The following is a 15962-nucleotide window of genomic DNA, read 5'->3' on the forward strand; positions in this document are numbered from 1 at the left end:
ACTTGTCCGAATGCAAACTGCGTAGATGTGGGATTTGCAATTGCAAAACTTGTCTTTTATTTGCCACAAACAATATGATTAATTGTACAGTAACGGCTAGATCTTACAAGTTAAAAGAAACAAAATAATTAATTGCACGTAAAACCTAAAATATGGTTTACTTATTGACCTGTAGCAAATGTGCGATGCAATATGTTGGTGAAACAATGCAGAGATGTAATGTGAGAATGAATGCACACAGGGGCGGCATGAAAAACTCAGGTAGAACTACTGGTTGTCCACTACTTACCCATCATTTTACTTCTGGATATTGTGAAAATGCGAGTTTCAATGTTCAGGTTGTAGAAAAGACGAGCGGAAATGGCCGTAAAAAGAATGGGATGGAAGATAAAACAATCACACAATTGCGTAAGCGTAGAGAACTTTTCTGGATTAAAGAATTAAGAACTGCTTATCCTTATGGATTAAATGAAAGAATTAATGACACATATACACAGCAAAATGGACAAAACATCATCGCTTCTGTTTTTAACACCTTACCACGAGACTCTCAGAGACAGAGTACATAACTATGGACGTAAATGTCCAATTATAGATACATCACAACAAATTGTAAATGAATGGTTAGATCTTAACAAATCAAATATCTACACATTATTTAACAGCAGCAGAATTAAGATCAATACCTTAAAAAAACAGCAACTAAAAGAAGTTTGGCAAATCGTGAACAGATTAATGGAAGAGGACGATCAAGAGGGACTCCAAATCCAACACATGGAAGCAATTCTGGACATGATTGATCATAAAATGTACAAAGAGAAACCTAAAAAAGTGAATTGTAGAAAAGACAATGATATAATCAAAATTATGTTTGATAACAAAGGGGTGGAAATGATAAATATCGAGAAAATACTTCAACATAAGGAAGTGTGGAGTAAACTTCCAGAAACAATACAACAGAGAGAGCGACCAAGAGTTGTGTACACTTTGGGAAATTCAATTCGGGGAAAGATCTTCAACTACAAGGACACTGTACAATGTATAGATGTAGAGGAATGGTTAAATAACACACATCATTGTAATTGTGAACATTCCGCATTCAAAGATCCACATCATAGACACGTCATCACAGGTGATCTCAGAATAGTGAAAGATAAAACATTATGTGTCTTGCTTACAAAAGGACCAAATTATAGAGAAAACAAGCATTCTGAGTATTGCGCTGCAATACATGTAGTCTAGTAGGAAGACTAGGTCCCTCTGCACCCTCCGGAGATATACTTCTAATCAGTGTTTCTAGATTGGAAAAAATGTGTAGAAAATGACTAGCTATGGCCCCAAGCTGAAAAAATGTCCCACATACCATTTTTATGCAAATTACTGCTGCAAATTTTATGCAAAATTATGCAAATTTTATGCAAATTTTTGATGAGGAGTAGAGTTGAGGGGTCTTTGAGGGCTTCATCGAGGTGCTCTCGGTTGCAAGACTGGGTCATTCTGAGAAGCACAGCAGGGTCAGAGATCATGATGTTCTCCTCCTCAGTGAATCTCTCCATCAACAGCCTCTCCATTGCCTCACACACTGTTTTGAGGCAAAAGAGGGACTTTGCGTAGGCCTTTCCACTGAGAACACCTTTGAGAGATCCACTTGTTACTAGTTGTGCCTCAAAGAGAATCTCTGCATATCCAGAACCACGCATCTTGTGTCCAGTGAGCATCCCGATGTAGTTCATGGATGTGTGGAAGGGTCCAATCGTTACTACATGACTAGCAAATTCATTTGGCCAGCGCCAGATGATGGGAAGGGCTTTCATGCAGACACCCAGATCAAATGTATTCAGGACCCATCTCTGACCCACCTCAGCAGTTGCTGCCTCGGAACGCTTCAGTAGCTCACGAACAACTGCGTTGTCTGTGATCGGTCTGTGCCTGGTGCCTGCATGGCATGGCAATGGCCTGCAGCCTGTGCCTGGGCTAGGGGGTTTCACCTCTGCAACTGGTTCTCCCCCACCCAGCAAATCAACAGTCGACTACTGCACGCCTATCCACCAACCGATCACAGACAACGCAGTTGTTCGTGAGCTACTGAAGCGTTCCGAGGCAGCAACTGCTGAGGTGGGTCAGAGATGGGTCCTGAATACATTTGATCTGGGTGTCTGCATGAAAGCCCTTCCCATCATCTGGCGCTGGCCAAATGAATTTGCTAGTCATGTAGTAACGATTGGACCCTTCCACACATCCATGAACTACATCGGGATGCTCACTGGACACAAGATGCGTGGTTCTGGATATGCAGAGATTCTCTTTGAGGCACAACTAGTAACAAGTGGATCTCTCAAAGGTGTTCTCAGTGGAAAGGCCTACGCAAAGTCCCTCTTTTGCCTCAAAACAGTGTGTGAGGCAATGGAGAGGCTGTTGATGGAGAGATTCACTGAGGAGGAGAACATCATGATCTCTGACCCTGCTGTGCTTCTCAGAATGACCCAGTCTTGCAACCGAGAGCACCTCGATGAAGCCCTCAAAGACCCCTCAACTCTACTCCTCATCAAAAATTTGCATAAAATTTGCATAATTTTGCATAAAATTTGCAGCAGTAATTTGCATAAAAATGGTATGTGGGACATTTCTTCAGCTTGGGGCCATAGCTAGTCATTTTCTACACATTTTTTCCAATCTAGAAACACTGATTAGAAGTATATCTCCGGGGGGTGCAGAGGTACCTAGTCTTCCTACTAGACTAATGTCCCCTACCAAAGATCAAAGTGCCATAACTTTGTCAAAACTGATCGAATATGCAAATTTATGCACGTTTGATGCTGGTTTTCAAACTTGATCAGGTATGCTGAGACACGTGTGTCACGCCTCGCCTCGTTGATAAGCCCGCAAGGTCGCTCCGTGGAGCAGCCTGCACGTATCGCACTGTGTGAATTATATAAATTATTACCAACTCACGGTCTGAGGTACTAGCGATTCAAGAGATATCCATTTTTTTATGGCACATTGGAGAAGCCAATGCGAGGTTTCTTCTTCCTCAGCTTGTCACAACTCTGTCAAATGCGATTGAGTTTAAAAAGTCAGAATTTGACCAAATCTGTTCTATTCGTTTGTTAATATACCTCAGCTATTGCCAAATCTTAAATTCGAATTTTATTTGAGGTTAAAATGACCGCGACAGGTCGTGTCCAACGATGCTTTCAGTCTGTACATGTGATAAATAATTAAATCCGCACACTTGACGCCTCTTCTTCTTCACGCAATAACAACTTATAGCTTCCAGACCGTACATCCAATCATCTTGAAATTTTGCACACTTGTTACTCTTCATGACTCCGACTATAGTATGACGTTTCACGTCGATCAATAAAGCGATTCAAGAGATATCCATTTTCTTAATATTTTCGTTTAATTAACGATATCTGCCAAACCACGTGAGCTATCACAAATTCCAAAAGTACATTTTAGTAGATTGACATGCGGAACAAATCTGTGAAGCTTCCCCTCGATTGGATCAAAAATGAGGGAGCGGCTCGGTTTTAAAGGTTCATGCTTAAAAACGTCATAACTCTGAAACCATGTGACGCATGACGTCATGCTCGCTGACTTTTTTTGTTCGTCATGGGTATGCGATTTTGCCTGCAAAGCTTGGCCTCAATCTGTTCAGCCGTTGCAGAGAAAAAGGGGTTTTCGTGTTTTCACGAGAAATAATATGGCGCCCGAACCACGTGACCTGTGACGTCATAATTACCATTAAAATATTATACAGACCGAGTCCCTCCTATGGTGAAAATGTGATCTCAATCGGTCCTAATATTGCAGAGAAAATCTTTTTTAAAGGAAATTAAAACTTAAAATGGCACTGAGTTAAGGATCATCAGAATTATCAGAATTCCCAAAGTTCAAAGTGCCATAACTTTGTCAAAAATTATCGAAACGTCGTGAAGTTCAAACTTGATCTGTAACTTATCATGAGGAAACCATGTACCAAGTTTGAAATCATTTGCGTTAAGCGTTTAGAAAAGAAGTCCTGAAAACTGTTCTTTGCGTGACGGACTGATGGACTGACGGACGGACTGACGGACTGACGGACGGAGGGACGGCGTGCAAACCTATAGTTGCAAGCCATTTTTGCAACTATAGTATAGCAAACTACTATAGTGTATAGTATAGTATAGTGTTGCAAACTAGTATAGCAAACCATTTGCCAAACCAACACATTCGCCAAACTAACACATGTGCCAAACTAACACATGCACCAAACCAACACACCCGACAAACTAACACATGCACCAAACCAACACACCCGACAAACTAACACATGCGCCAAACCAACACATTCGCCAAACTAACACGTGTCAAACTAACACATGCCCCAAACCAACACATCCGCCAAATAACACAAGCGCCAAACCAACACATTCGCCAAACCAAGACATTCACCAAACCAACACATTCGCCAAACCAACACATTCGCCAAACCAACACATTCGCCAAACCAACACATGTGCCAAACTAACACATGTGCCAAACTAGCACATGTGCCAAACAAAGACATTCGCCAAACCAACACATTCGCCAAACCAACACATGTGCCAAACTAACACATGTGCCAAACTAACACAAGCGCCAAACCAACACATTCGCCAAACTAACACATGTGCCAAACCAACACAATCGCCAAACTAACACATGCACCAAACCAACATATTCGCCAAACCAAGACATTCGCCAAACCAACACATTCGCCAAACCAACACATTCGCCAAACCAACACATGTGCCAAACTAACACATGTGCCAAACTAACACAAGCGCCAAACCAACACATTCGCCAAACTAACACATGTGCCAAACCAACACAATCGCCAAACTAACACATGCGCCAAACCAACATATTCGCCAAACCAACACATTCGCCAAACCAACACATTCGCTAAACCAACACATTCGCCAAACCAACACATTCGCCAAACCAAGACATGTGCCAAACCAACACATTGGCCAAACCAACACATTCGCCAAACGAACACATGTGCCAAACGAACACATGTGCCAAACTAACACATGTGCCAAACTAGCACATGCGCCAAACCAACACATTCGCCAAACCAAGACATGTGCCAAACCAACACATTCGCCAAAGTAACACATGCAGCAAACCAACACATCCGCCAAACTAACACATGCGAGACACGCACATGCCAAACCAACACATTCGCCAACCAACACATCCGCCAAACTAACACATCCGCCAAACTAACACATCCGCCAAACTAACACGTGCGCCCAACCAACACATCCGCCAAACTAACACATCCGCCAAACTAACACATCCGCCAAACCAACACATTTGCCAAACTAACACATGCGGCAAACCAACACATTTGCTAAACTAACACATGCGGCAAACCAACACATGCGGCAAACCAACACATGCGGCAAACCAACACATGCGGCAAACCAACACATGCGCCAAACCAACACATTCGCCAAACCAACACATCCGCCAAACCAACACATTCGCCAAACCAACACATTCGCCAAACTAACATGCGCCAAACCAACACATCCGCCAAACTAACACATGCGCCAAACCAACCCATTCGCCAAACCAAGACATGCGCCAAACAAACACATTTGCCAAACCAACACATTTGCCAAACTAACACATGCGGCAAACCAACACATTTGCCAAACCAACACATGCGGCAAACCAACACATGCGGCAAACCAACACATGCGGCAAACCAACACATGCGCCAAACCAACACATTCGCCAAACCAACACATCCGCCAAACCAACACATTCGCCAAACCAACACATTCGCCAAACTAACAGGCGCCAAACCAACACATCCGCCAAACTAACACATCCGCCAAACTAACACATGCGCCAAACTAACACATGTGCCAAACCAACACATTCGCCAAACTAATACATGTGCCAAACCGACCCATTCGCCAAACCAAGACATGCGCCAAACAAACACATTTGCCAAACCAACACATTCGCCACACTAACACATGTGCCAAACTAACACATGCGCCAAAGCAACACATTCGCCAAACTAACACGTGTGCCAAACCAACACATTCGCCAAACAATCACATGCGCCAAACCAACATTCGCCAAACCAACACATTCGCCAAACCAACACATGCACCAAACCAACACATGCACCAAACCAACATATTCACCAAACCAACACATGGACTCACCCAACACATTCGCCATGCAAGCACATGCGCCAAACCAACACATTCGCCAAACCAACACATCCGCCAAACCAACACATTCGCCAAACCAACAAATTCGCCAAACTAACATGCGCCAAACCAACACATCCGCCAAACTAACACATGTGCCAAACTAACACATGCGCCAAAGCAACACATTCGCCAAACTAACACGTGTGCCAAACCAACACATTCGCCAAACAATCACATGCGCCAAACCAACATTCGCCAAACCAACACATTCGCCAAACCAACACATGCACCAAACCAACACATGCACCAAACCAACATATTCACCAAACCAACACATGGACTCACCCAACACATTCGCCATACAAGCACATGCGCCAAACCAACACATTCGCCAAACTAACACATGCGCCAAACCAACACATGCAACAAACCAACACACCCGCCAAACTAACACATGTGTCAAACTAACACATGCGCCAAACCAACGCATCCGCCAAACTAACACAAGCGCCAAACCAACACATTCGCCAAACGAGCACATGTGCCAAACCAACACATTCGCCAAACTAAAACATGCGCCAAACCAACACATTCGCCAAACCAACACATGTACTAACCCAACACATTCGCCATACAAGCACATGCGCCAAACCAACACATTCGCCAAACTAACACTTGCGCCAAACCAACACATTCGCCAAACCAACACATTCGCCAAACTAACACATGCGCCAAACCAACACATGCAACAAACCAAGACATGTGCCAAACCAACACATTCGCCAAACCAACACATTCGCCAAACCACCACATTCGCCAAACCACCACATTCGCCAAACCAACACATTCGCCAAACCAACACATTCGCCAAACCAACACATTCGCCAAACCAACACATTCGCCAAACCAACACATGTGCCAAACCAACATATTCGCCAAACCAACACATTTGCCAAACCAAAACATTTGCCAAACTAACACATGCGCCAAACCAACACACCCACCAAACTAACACACATGCCAAACTAACACATGCGCCAAACTAACACACGCGCCAAACTAACACACGCGCCAAACCAACACAGGCGCCAAACTAACACGTGTGCCAAACTAACACGTGTGCCAAACCAACACATTCGCCAAACCAAGACATGTGCCAAACCAACACATTCGCTAAACGAACACATTCGCCAAACTAACACATGTGCCAAACTAGCACATGCGCCAAACGAACACATTCGCCAAACCAACACATTCGCCAAACCAACACATTCGCCAAACCAAAACATTCGCCAAACCAACACATTCGCCAAACCAACACATTCGCCAAACCAACACATTCGCCAAACCAACACATTCGCCAAACCAACACATTCGCCAAACCATCACATTCGCCAAACCAACACATTCGCCAAACCAACACATTCGCCAAACCAACACATTCGCCAAACCAACACATTCGCCAAACCAACACATTCGCCAAACCAACACATTCGCCAAACCAACACATTCGCCAAACCAACACATTTGCCAAACTAACACATGCGCCAAACCAAAACATTTGCCAAACCAAAACATTTGCCAAACTAACACATGCGACAAACCAACACACCCGCCAAACTAACACACACGCCAAACTAACACACGCGCCAAACGAACACACGCGCCAAACTAACACACGCTCCAAACCAACACATTCGCCAAACGAACACATGTGCCAAACCAACACATGCAACAAACCAACACACCCGCCAAACTAACACATGCGCCAAACCAACAATCCCGCCAAACCAACACATCCGCCGAACCAACACATTCGCCAAACTAACACATGCGCCAAACCAACACATTCGCCAAACTAACACATTCGCCAAACTAACACATGCGCCAAACTAACACACACGCCAAACTAACACATTCGCCAAACTAACACATGCGCCAAACCAACAATCCCGCCAAACCAACACATCCGCCGAACCAACACATTCGCCAAACCAACACATTCGCCAAACCAACACATGCGCCAAACCAACACATGCGCCAAACCAACACATGCGCCAAACCAACACATTCGCCAAACCAACACATTCGCCAAACCAACACATTCGCCAAACCAACACATTCGCCAAACCAACACATGCGCCAAACCAACACATGCGCCAAACCAACACATGCAACAAACCAACACACCCTCCAAACTAACACATGTGTCAAACCAACACATTCGCCAAACTAACACATGCTCCAAACCAACACATTCGCCAAACTAACACATGCACCAAACCAACCCATCCGCCAAACTAACACAAGTGCCAAACCAACACGTTCGCCAAACCAACACGTGTGCCAAACCAACACATTCGCCAAACCAAGACATGTGCCAAACCAACACATTCGCCAACTAACACAAGCGCCAAACCAACACATTCATCAAACTAACACGTGTGCCAAACCAACACATTCGCCAAACCAACACATTCGCCAAACCAACACATGCGCCAAACCAACACATGCGCCAAACCAACACATTCGCCAAACCAACACATTCGCCAAACCAACACATTCGCCAAACCAACACATTCGCCAAACCAACACATTCGCCAAACCAACACATTCGCCAAACCAACACATTCGCCAAACCAACACATTCGCCAAACCAACACATTCGCCAAACCAACACATTCGCCAAACCAACACATTCGCCAAACCAACACATTCGCCAAACCAACACATTCGCCAAACCAACACATTCGCCAAACCAACACATTCGCCAAACCAACACATTCGCCAAACCAACACATTCGCCAAACCAACACATTCGCCAAACCAACACATTCGCCAAACCAACACATTCGCCAAACCAACACATTCGCCAAACCAACACATTCGCCAAACCAACACATTCGCCAAACCAACACATTCGCCAAACCAACACATTCGCCAAACCAAATCCAGTCCAGATTTTCCAGTCCAGATTCCAGTCCAGAATCCAGTCCAGAATCTGGAATGAGTCCAGATTTTGCCTCAATGCTGCTGATGGGCGTCAACTGGTATGGCACAGGGGTGGGGAAAGGTATGTATCATGCAGTATTCGCCAGATCAATCGTTGGGGAGGACCCAGTGTGATGGTATGGGCCGGCAATTCCACCCGTTTCAGGACACCTCTGGTCGTCATCAAAGGCAATCTCACTAGTCAACGTTATGTCAATGAAGTTTTGAGACCTCATCTGCTGCCATTTCTCCATGCTCATCCTGACATCGCAGTTTTCCAGCAGGACAACGCTCGACCCCATGCTGCCCGCCTGACCACCAACTTCCACCAGGAACAGGGTGTTGAAGTGATGCCTTGGATGCCTTATTCCCCTGATCTCAATTCCATTGAGCATTTATGGGATGAGCTTGGTCGACGTCTTGCATCGAGGAGATCAACAGCTGTCAATCGGCAAATGCTCATTCAAGGCTTGCAGGAGGAGTGGGACAGACCTCCCCAGGACCGCATCAGACGCCTGGTATAGAGCATGCGTCGGAGGTGTACAGCCTGCATCACAGATCAGGGAGGACTCACACGATATTGAGGACTGCTCTCATTCTGTCCTTGATTGTTAGGAGTGTTGTGTCCATTCCTGTGTCAATTTGTTTTGACTGTATTCAGGTGCATGCCTTTGTGTTGCAGTGCTGTGATTTTTGTTGCAAAACCCCTTGTGATTTTCATGCTTTTTGTTTTTTGTGATTGAGGCAACCTCTTATTTATTGACGTGTTTACCAAAGATCGCTGAACTTTTACCTCTGTGATCAAATATTTTTCATTTTTGCATGGAGGATTTCAATGAGTGTCCTTCTAAAGATTTGATGAGTTTATTTTGATGTTGAGTATATATACTGTACATATATATATTGTACATAATATATATATATATATATATATATAAATATATATATATATATATATATATATATATATATATATATATATATATATATATATATATATATATATATATATATATATATATATATATATATATATATATATAAATATATATATATATATAAATATATATATATATATATATATATATATATATATATATATAAATATATATATATAAATATATATATATATATATATAAATATATATATATATATATATATATATATATATATATATATATATATATATAAATATATATATATATATATATATATATATATATATATATATATATATATATATATATATATATATATATATATATATATATATATATATATATATATATATATATATATATATATATATAAATATATATATATATAAATATATATATATATATATATATATATATATATATATATATATATATATATATATCGACGTCTATATATATATATATATATATATATATATATATATGTATATATATATATATATATGTATATATATGTATATATATATATATATTGTTAAGGGGTCCTCCCCGAATCCCCTGGTCTCGGTAAACCTCCGAACCCCGAGAGGGTCCCCGGCAGAAAAATATGTTATCCTTGGTTGAAATTAATCAATAATTAAACCACACCAAGGGTTATGAACAAACAATATATTAAAAGCACCATACAACAATGGGGGCAATCAACCCTGCAATCCAATCGTAAGATGGTACCCTAGCTCAGACTCACGGCAACCCCAGGGACTGAAGCAGAGCCCTTCTCAATGTCTCTAGAACACAACGGTGCTCCCGGCGAAGAGGCGCTGGCGATGAGGCGGGTAAGGAGATGTAGGTCAGGCGGGGACTGTCACATGGTCCCAGCCAACCCCAATTGGCGGTGGAAAGAGCAATCCCAAAGACGCTATCCAAACGTGCACATACACCGTGCAGTTGCGAACCACACCGTATTCTTCAAAGGCCGCTGTCGCGCACACACATCCTCGGCAAACCACTGGAGGGCGGGACCAACGGACGCGGCTAACCAAGGGTCCGCGAACGACGTGCGAGGTCCCCGAAATGGCGGTCGGTTCTTCCTCGGGCCGCAGCCTCTCGGCGAAGATTCTCCGGAATCTCCCACCTGTACCTGGCTCCACAGGCTTTTCCACGACCCCAGCGATATCAACGATCGCACGAGATTCTTTTCCAGGCCTCAAAGTTCACTCTCCATGGATGCTCGACCACGCTGTGTCCGGAGCTTTTACACAACGCCTCGTTTCACCTCTGCCTCCCACGCTCTTCTTTTTCGCTCCACCTCTTCCGGTGCCCTAGACGATTTCCGGCAGCATTTTTGTCATGAGCGCTTTTAAACCTTTTAACCACAATTACCCTTACTGAGAACCAACAATAATAATAATACCAACAATAATTAGGGCTGAATCCGTCACAATATATATATATATATATATATATATATATATATATATATTGTACATACTGTATATATATTGTTACGGATCCGGGGGACGGCACTCCCGTTAGCAAGGGGGAGTTAATCCCCTTGTCCTGTTAAGCTGGCCGTCTGCCGGTCCTGGAAGTATGGCGTCACTTCCGGTCGGTGGTGAGTAGGGTTGTAAGCCCAATCCGTCTTACTACCGAATTACCACCACCGGCCGTAAGCGAGGAGATACTCCCACCCGGGCCGCAGCGTGATTGGATGCGCCGAGCGAAGCGAGCTGCGACTCGGGCCGTTAACAAGAGACTAAACCCGATTCCGAGCGTTGGCCGAATCGTGCCACAAGTACTCAATTGGGAAGGGACTAAAGCGATCGGGGGAAGAAGAAACCAAAGTAAAGGAAGAACAGATATTTATTAATTATGTACACGAAACCTGAAGAGGAAATGAAAGAAGGGCATTTACAAGGAGAGGAAGAAGCAGATACACTTGGCAGCCTTAAAACAGTCTTATATTACCATACGCCCCACAGAACAAACAGACTTACACGAACAGGGAATGGCAGGAAGGAATGGCTGGAAGGGGGAGAAGGTCCAAGCAGATGGCAGGGCAGGAAGGTCCGGGCAGATGGCACAGCGTCGAGGTCCACTCCAGGTCGCACTCCCATCCACGCTCCGGGCTTGAGGCGAAACTCGGCGGCAGCTGCACGTATCGGTTTCACACGGTCGGACAATACAAATATATTGCAGTATTGTCGCCGTCAACGGACCCACTCTCCTGCCTTACGATTCAGCTGTATATCTGGTACCTCATACTTCGGACCTTCGCACTCATCTCCTGAAGCAGTCCCTCGCAGCCGCTTTTATTGGGCGTTGCTGTATCCAGCCGCCGGCTCCTAGGACACGCCTACCGGCCTGCTCACCTTGGCCCTGGTTGGCCGGCGAGGGCTCGCTGGCTCCACTTCTTGAGGAGACATTGACAGGCTACGCCCCGTTCCTGGCGCTCGAACCCACTCCACCCCTTTTTCCTCCAGATTACCACATGCGTAATGGCGGCTTGGGGCCAGCAATCAAACCAAAACAAGGGGCAGCGAACGCTGCCCTACCGCTACTGCACTTTGAAGAGAGGGAGATGATTGGGGATAATTGAAGGGGCCTATCTTATTTGATTAATGCAACGCAGATTCAACTATTGGAAACAGATCCTTAACTGAAACACATACTAATGAATTAACTAAAGAAGAATATATGGCGTCCTACGTGTTGCAATATGACCTAACTAGGGTGCGACCTTTACAAAGGGGGATATTTACAAGAATTATTATTTTACAAAGTGAAGGTTCTAAAAACCGTAACACAGCACCCGTCTCTCCTCCAGGCCCGTCCCGGCCCGAAAGAACTTTAACTTAATGTGACACTCAGGTGTAGTAACCCTCTACTATTAACCTTTCCCTGAGTGCGACAGTTTTAAAACAATTAAGTATGTCCCCCTGCTGCGTTGCATTCTATCTAACAGATTCACGCCCACAGGATAACCGAATCACGGAATTAATTCTCAAAACTACACATTGACAGTGGGGAGCATTATTTACAAAGCCACTATTTGGTATTTACAAACGCGAACCCAGGACCTGTCTTTTGGGAATCAAAAGAAGATGTTTTGAGAAGAGGAAAGGTCATGCACTGCACTGCACCGGTACACCACACCCACGGGCGCTCCGAGACGCACAATTGATATTGCAGTGCAATCTCAGAGCACCAAAAACACCACCCTAAAGCACCCAATAAAAAAACACAAAGCACCATCCAGTGCACATTTCAACAATAAACAATAATCATGGCGTCCGACGTCTTCTTCTCTCTGCTGGTCCGCTGGTTCTAGACGACTTCTTGATGTTCTGTGCTTGCGGCCTATTTGATAATAAGAAGGCACAAAATGCGTCCATTTCTTTAATTATGGCCAGCAGGGGCCAACTAAGGTGGTCCACCTGCATGGCTTAGGTGCCACCTCAACCGTGGGCCGCAAGCAAGATTCCCAGGAGCGATGCCAGGCCCCAAAACGTGGGGTCCATGAGTGGTGCTCGGCCACAGACATGTGGTCCATATGGTGGTGCTCGGCCACAACAACGTGCGGTCCATAAGTGTGGTACCGGTCCAGGCAGGCAGCAGCGATGGTGCGGGCACACAACTGCGGCGCCTGCACGCTTTCCCCTCAGTGCCCAGAGAGCACGGTCCATAGGTGGGGAAGGAAGACAAAGCAGAGTTATCGGGGTGCAAGGGCCTAAGGGTACACATCATCACAAGGTAATGCAGAGGTGAGGTGCGCAGGAGAGCGAGCGGAGAAAGCTCGTCCCTACCGTACGCCCCCCCCCCCCCCTGTCACCTAATCTACCCTTGCCCCTTACCCCGTATTTACACAATTTACAAATCCATTGCTATCGTCTTGTCTTCCCCATATCTCCCCTAATACCAAATTCGTCCACAATCCCTCTAACCAAATTTGCCATAAGTCAATTTATCACCAATCCCTCCTCAGGAGGAAGAGATGGGATAACAAGCACAATGTCACCCCCACGTCATGATGCGTCTCACCATTCCAAACATTTTCACAAACCGGCGGTGTGGAGTCTTGTCACCTTGGTGAGTGGATGTAGATGGTGCGAAGAGATTCCAATCCTAACTATACTCTAAATGACTTTAACACACTTACTCTACCCGGGGTACTTTCCCTGCCAAACCATTGGCCATTTTACTCTATGTGGTTCTAAAAACCGAACTCCCATTGACCAGTCTGTGGTGCTCATCAATTTGGGGTCTCACTCCCCCGATTCTTCACCCTGTGCCTTCGCACAATTTCCGGGCTGGGTCGTGTGGCGCTCCCAGCAGGTCCGCTCACCTGCACACCTCCGCCACTGCAGTTGCCTCCCGAGCTTTCCTGCTCCTTACCCTAACCTACCTGGGGAAGGCCCTCTGGCGCTCTCACCCCCTACCGCCCTCTCTGGCGTCAGGCTACCCGGGTCCGTCCTCCGGATCCTCGGGCCCCATTGAACAACTCTACTGGCTCCCAGAGCCTACCTGCGGCCTCACCTGGCTGACATACTAACCGTGGCAGAGTGCCCATTTAATCATACGTACTAACAGGCCACACGCCCAGCCAATTTCATTTTACTCATGCACCAATCAAAACACTCCTGTGCAACTACCCGCACCACAGATGCCAATATCCAACCACAATTTACCTACTCCCTCTACCTACTTTTAAACTACCATCCCCGGGTACTCGTGAAGGGGTCCATCTTCCCCATCCACTCCTTTCGCACCAACCACTCCACTCCACATATTCCACAATACTCACTCCACACCATCCATTCCATACTCCATGCCATCTATTCCATACTTCATTCATTCCAGACCATCTATTTCATGCAACCATTCTCCATTCACCTGTATTCCACTTGCACACCTGTGCCCACACACCTGGTGTCACCTGCACACCTGTGCCCACACACCTGGTGTCACCTGCACACCTGGTGGCACTTGCACCCTCCTTCCTTCCAGGCGCATTCATTCAATACAGCGCACAATCACACTTTTCACAATACTCTGCTCAATCACTTTCACCTCTCACACACTGCATCATCTGATCTACCTGGTTTTCCCTCTAACTTAGTGCTTCCCCCAGTCATCCCTTATTCTATGCACAACCCACGTCATTATCATCCAAACTAATCTACCTACGTCCCCTACTACAGGTACATGTCGCTACTTAACTCTCATGTTACCTATGGTCATCTTTCTAGATCCCTATCATTTTATCCTAACCCTCTCGGGCTAGTTTGCACAGCCACCCCATAAACTAATGCTCATGCGCCCTGTCTATGATGAGGGATGGTGGATTTGCCATCCCTCCACATCGGGCATCTCCCACTATACCATATACCCATCAAATTTTGCCCATCAAATTTTCCCAATCAAATTTGCCAATCATTACTGCCAATCATTTTTACCCATCAAATTTGCCAATCATTACTGCCAATCATTTTTACTGCTACCCCTAATCGTCCATTATTCTGAGCCTCTTGGTACGTCGTTACATCATTAAAGCTCGGCTTCGCAAAGCCGAGCAATGAATACGGGTGGTTTGGTCTCCTGCAGGTTGAGTCCGTCCGGCATTCGGTTCAGGGGAGGAGGTTTCGTCAGGCCAAGGTTTAAGGCACCATCCCGGCGCGGGGCCTTTCGCTCCCATGCGCGGTGGGCCAGCCTTGCCCGGGTGGAACGCCGCCACCACAAGGGGGCGCCGTTCCGACCCCTCCTACCATCCCTCGTACCGGCCCGTCCGCTTTGCCTGGCAAAGCGCAGACTCGACTGTGCAGGGCG

The sequence above is a fragment of the Myxine glutinosa genome, chromosome 8 (assembly GCF_964187855.1).
Source record: "Myxine glutinosa chromosome 8, kmMyxGlut1.1, whole genome shotgun sequence".
NCBI classification, from domain to species: Eukaryota; Metazoa; Chordata; class Myxini; order Myxiniformes; family Myxinidae; genus Myxine; species Myxine glutinosa.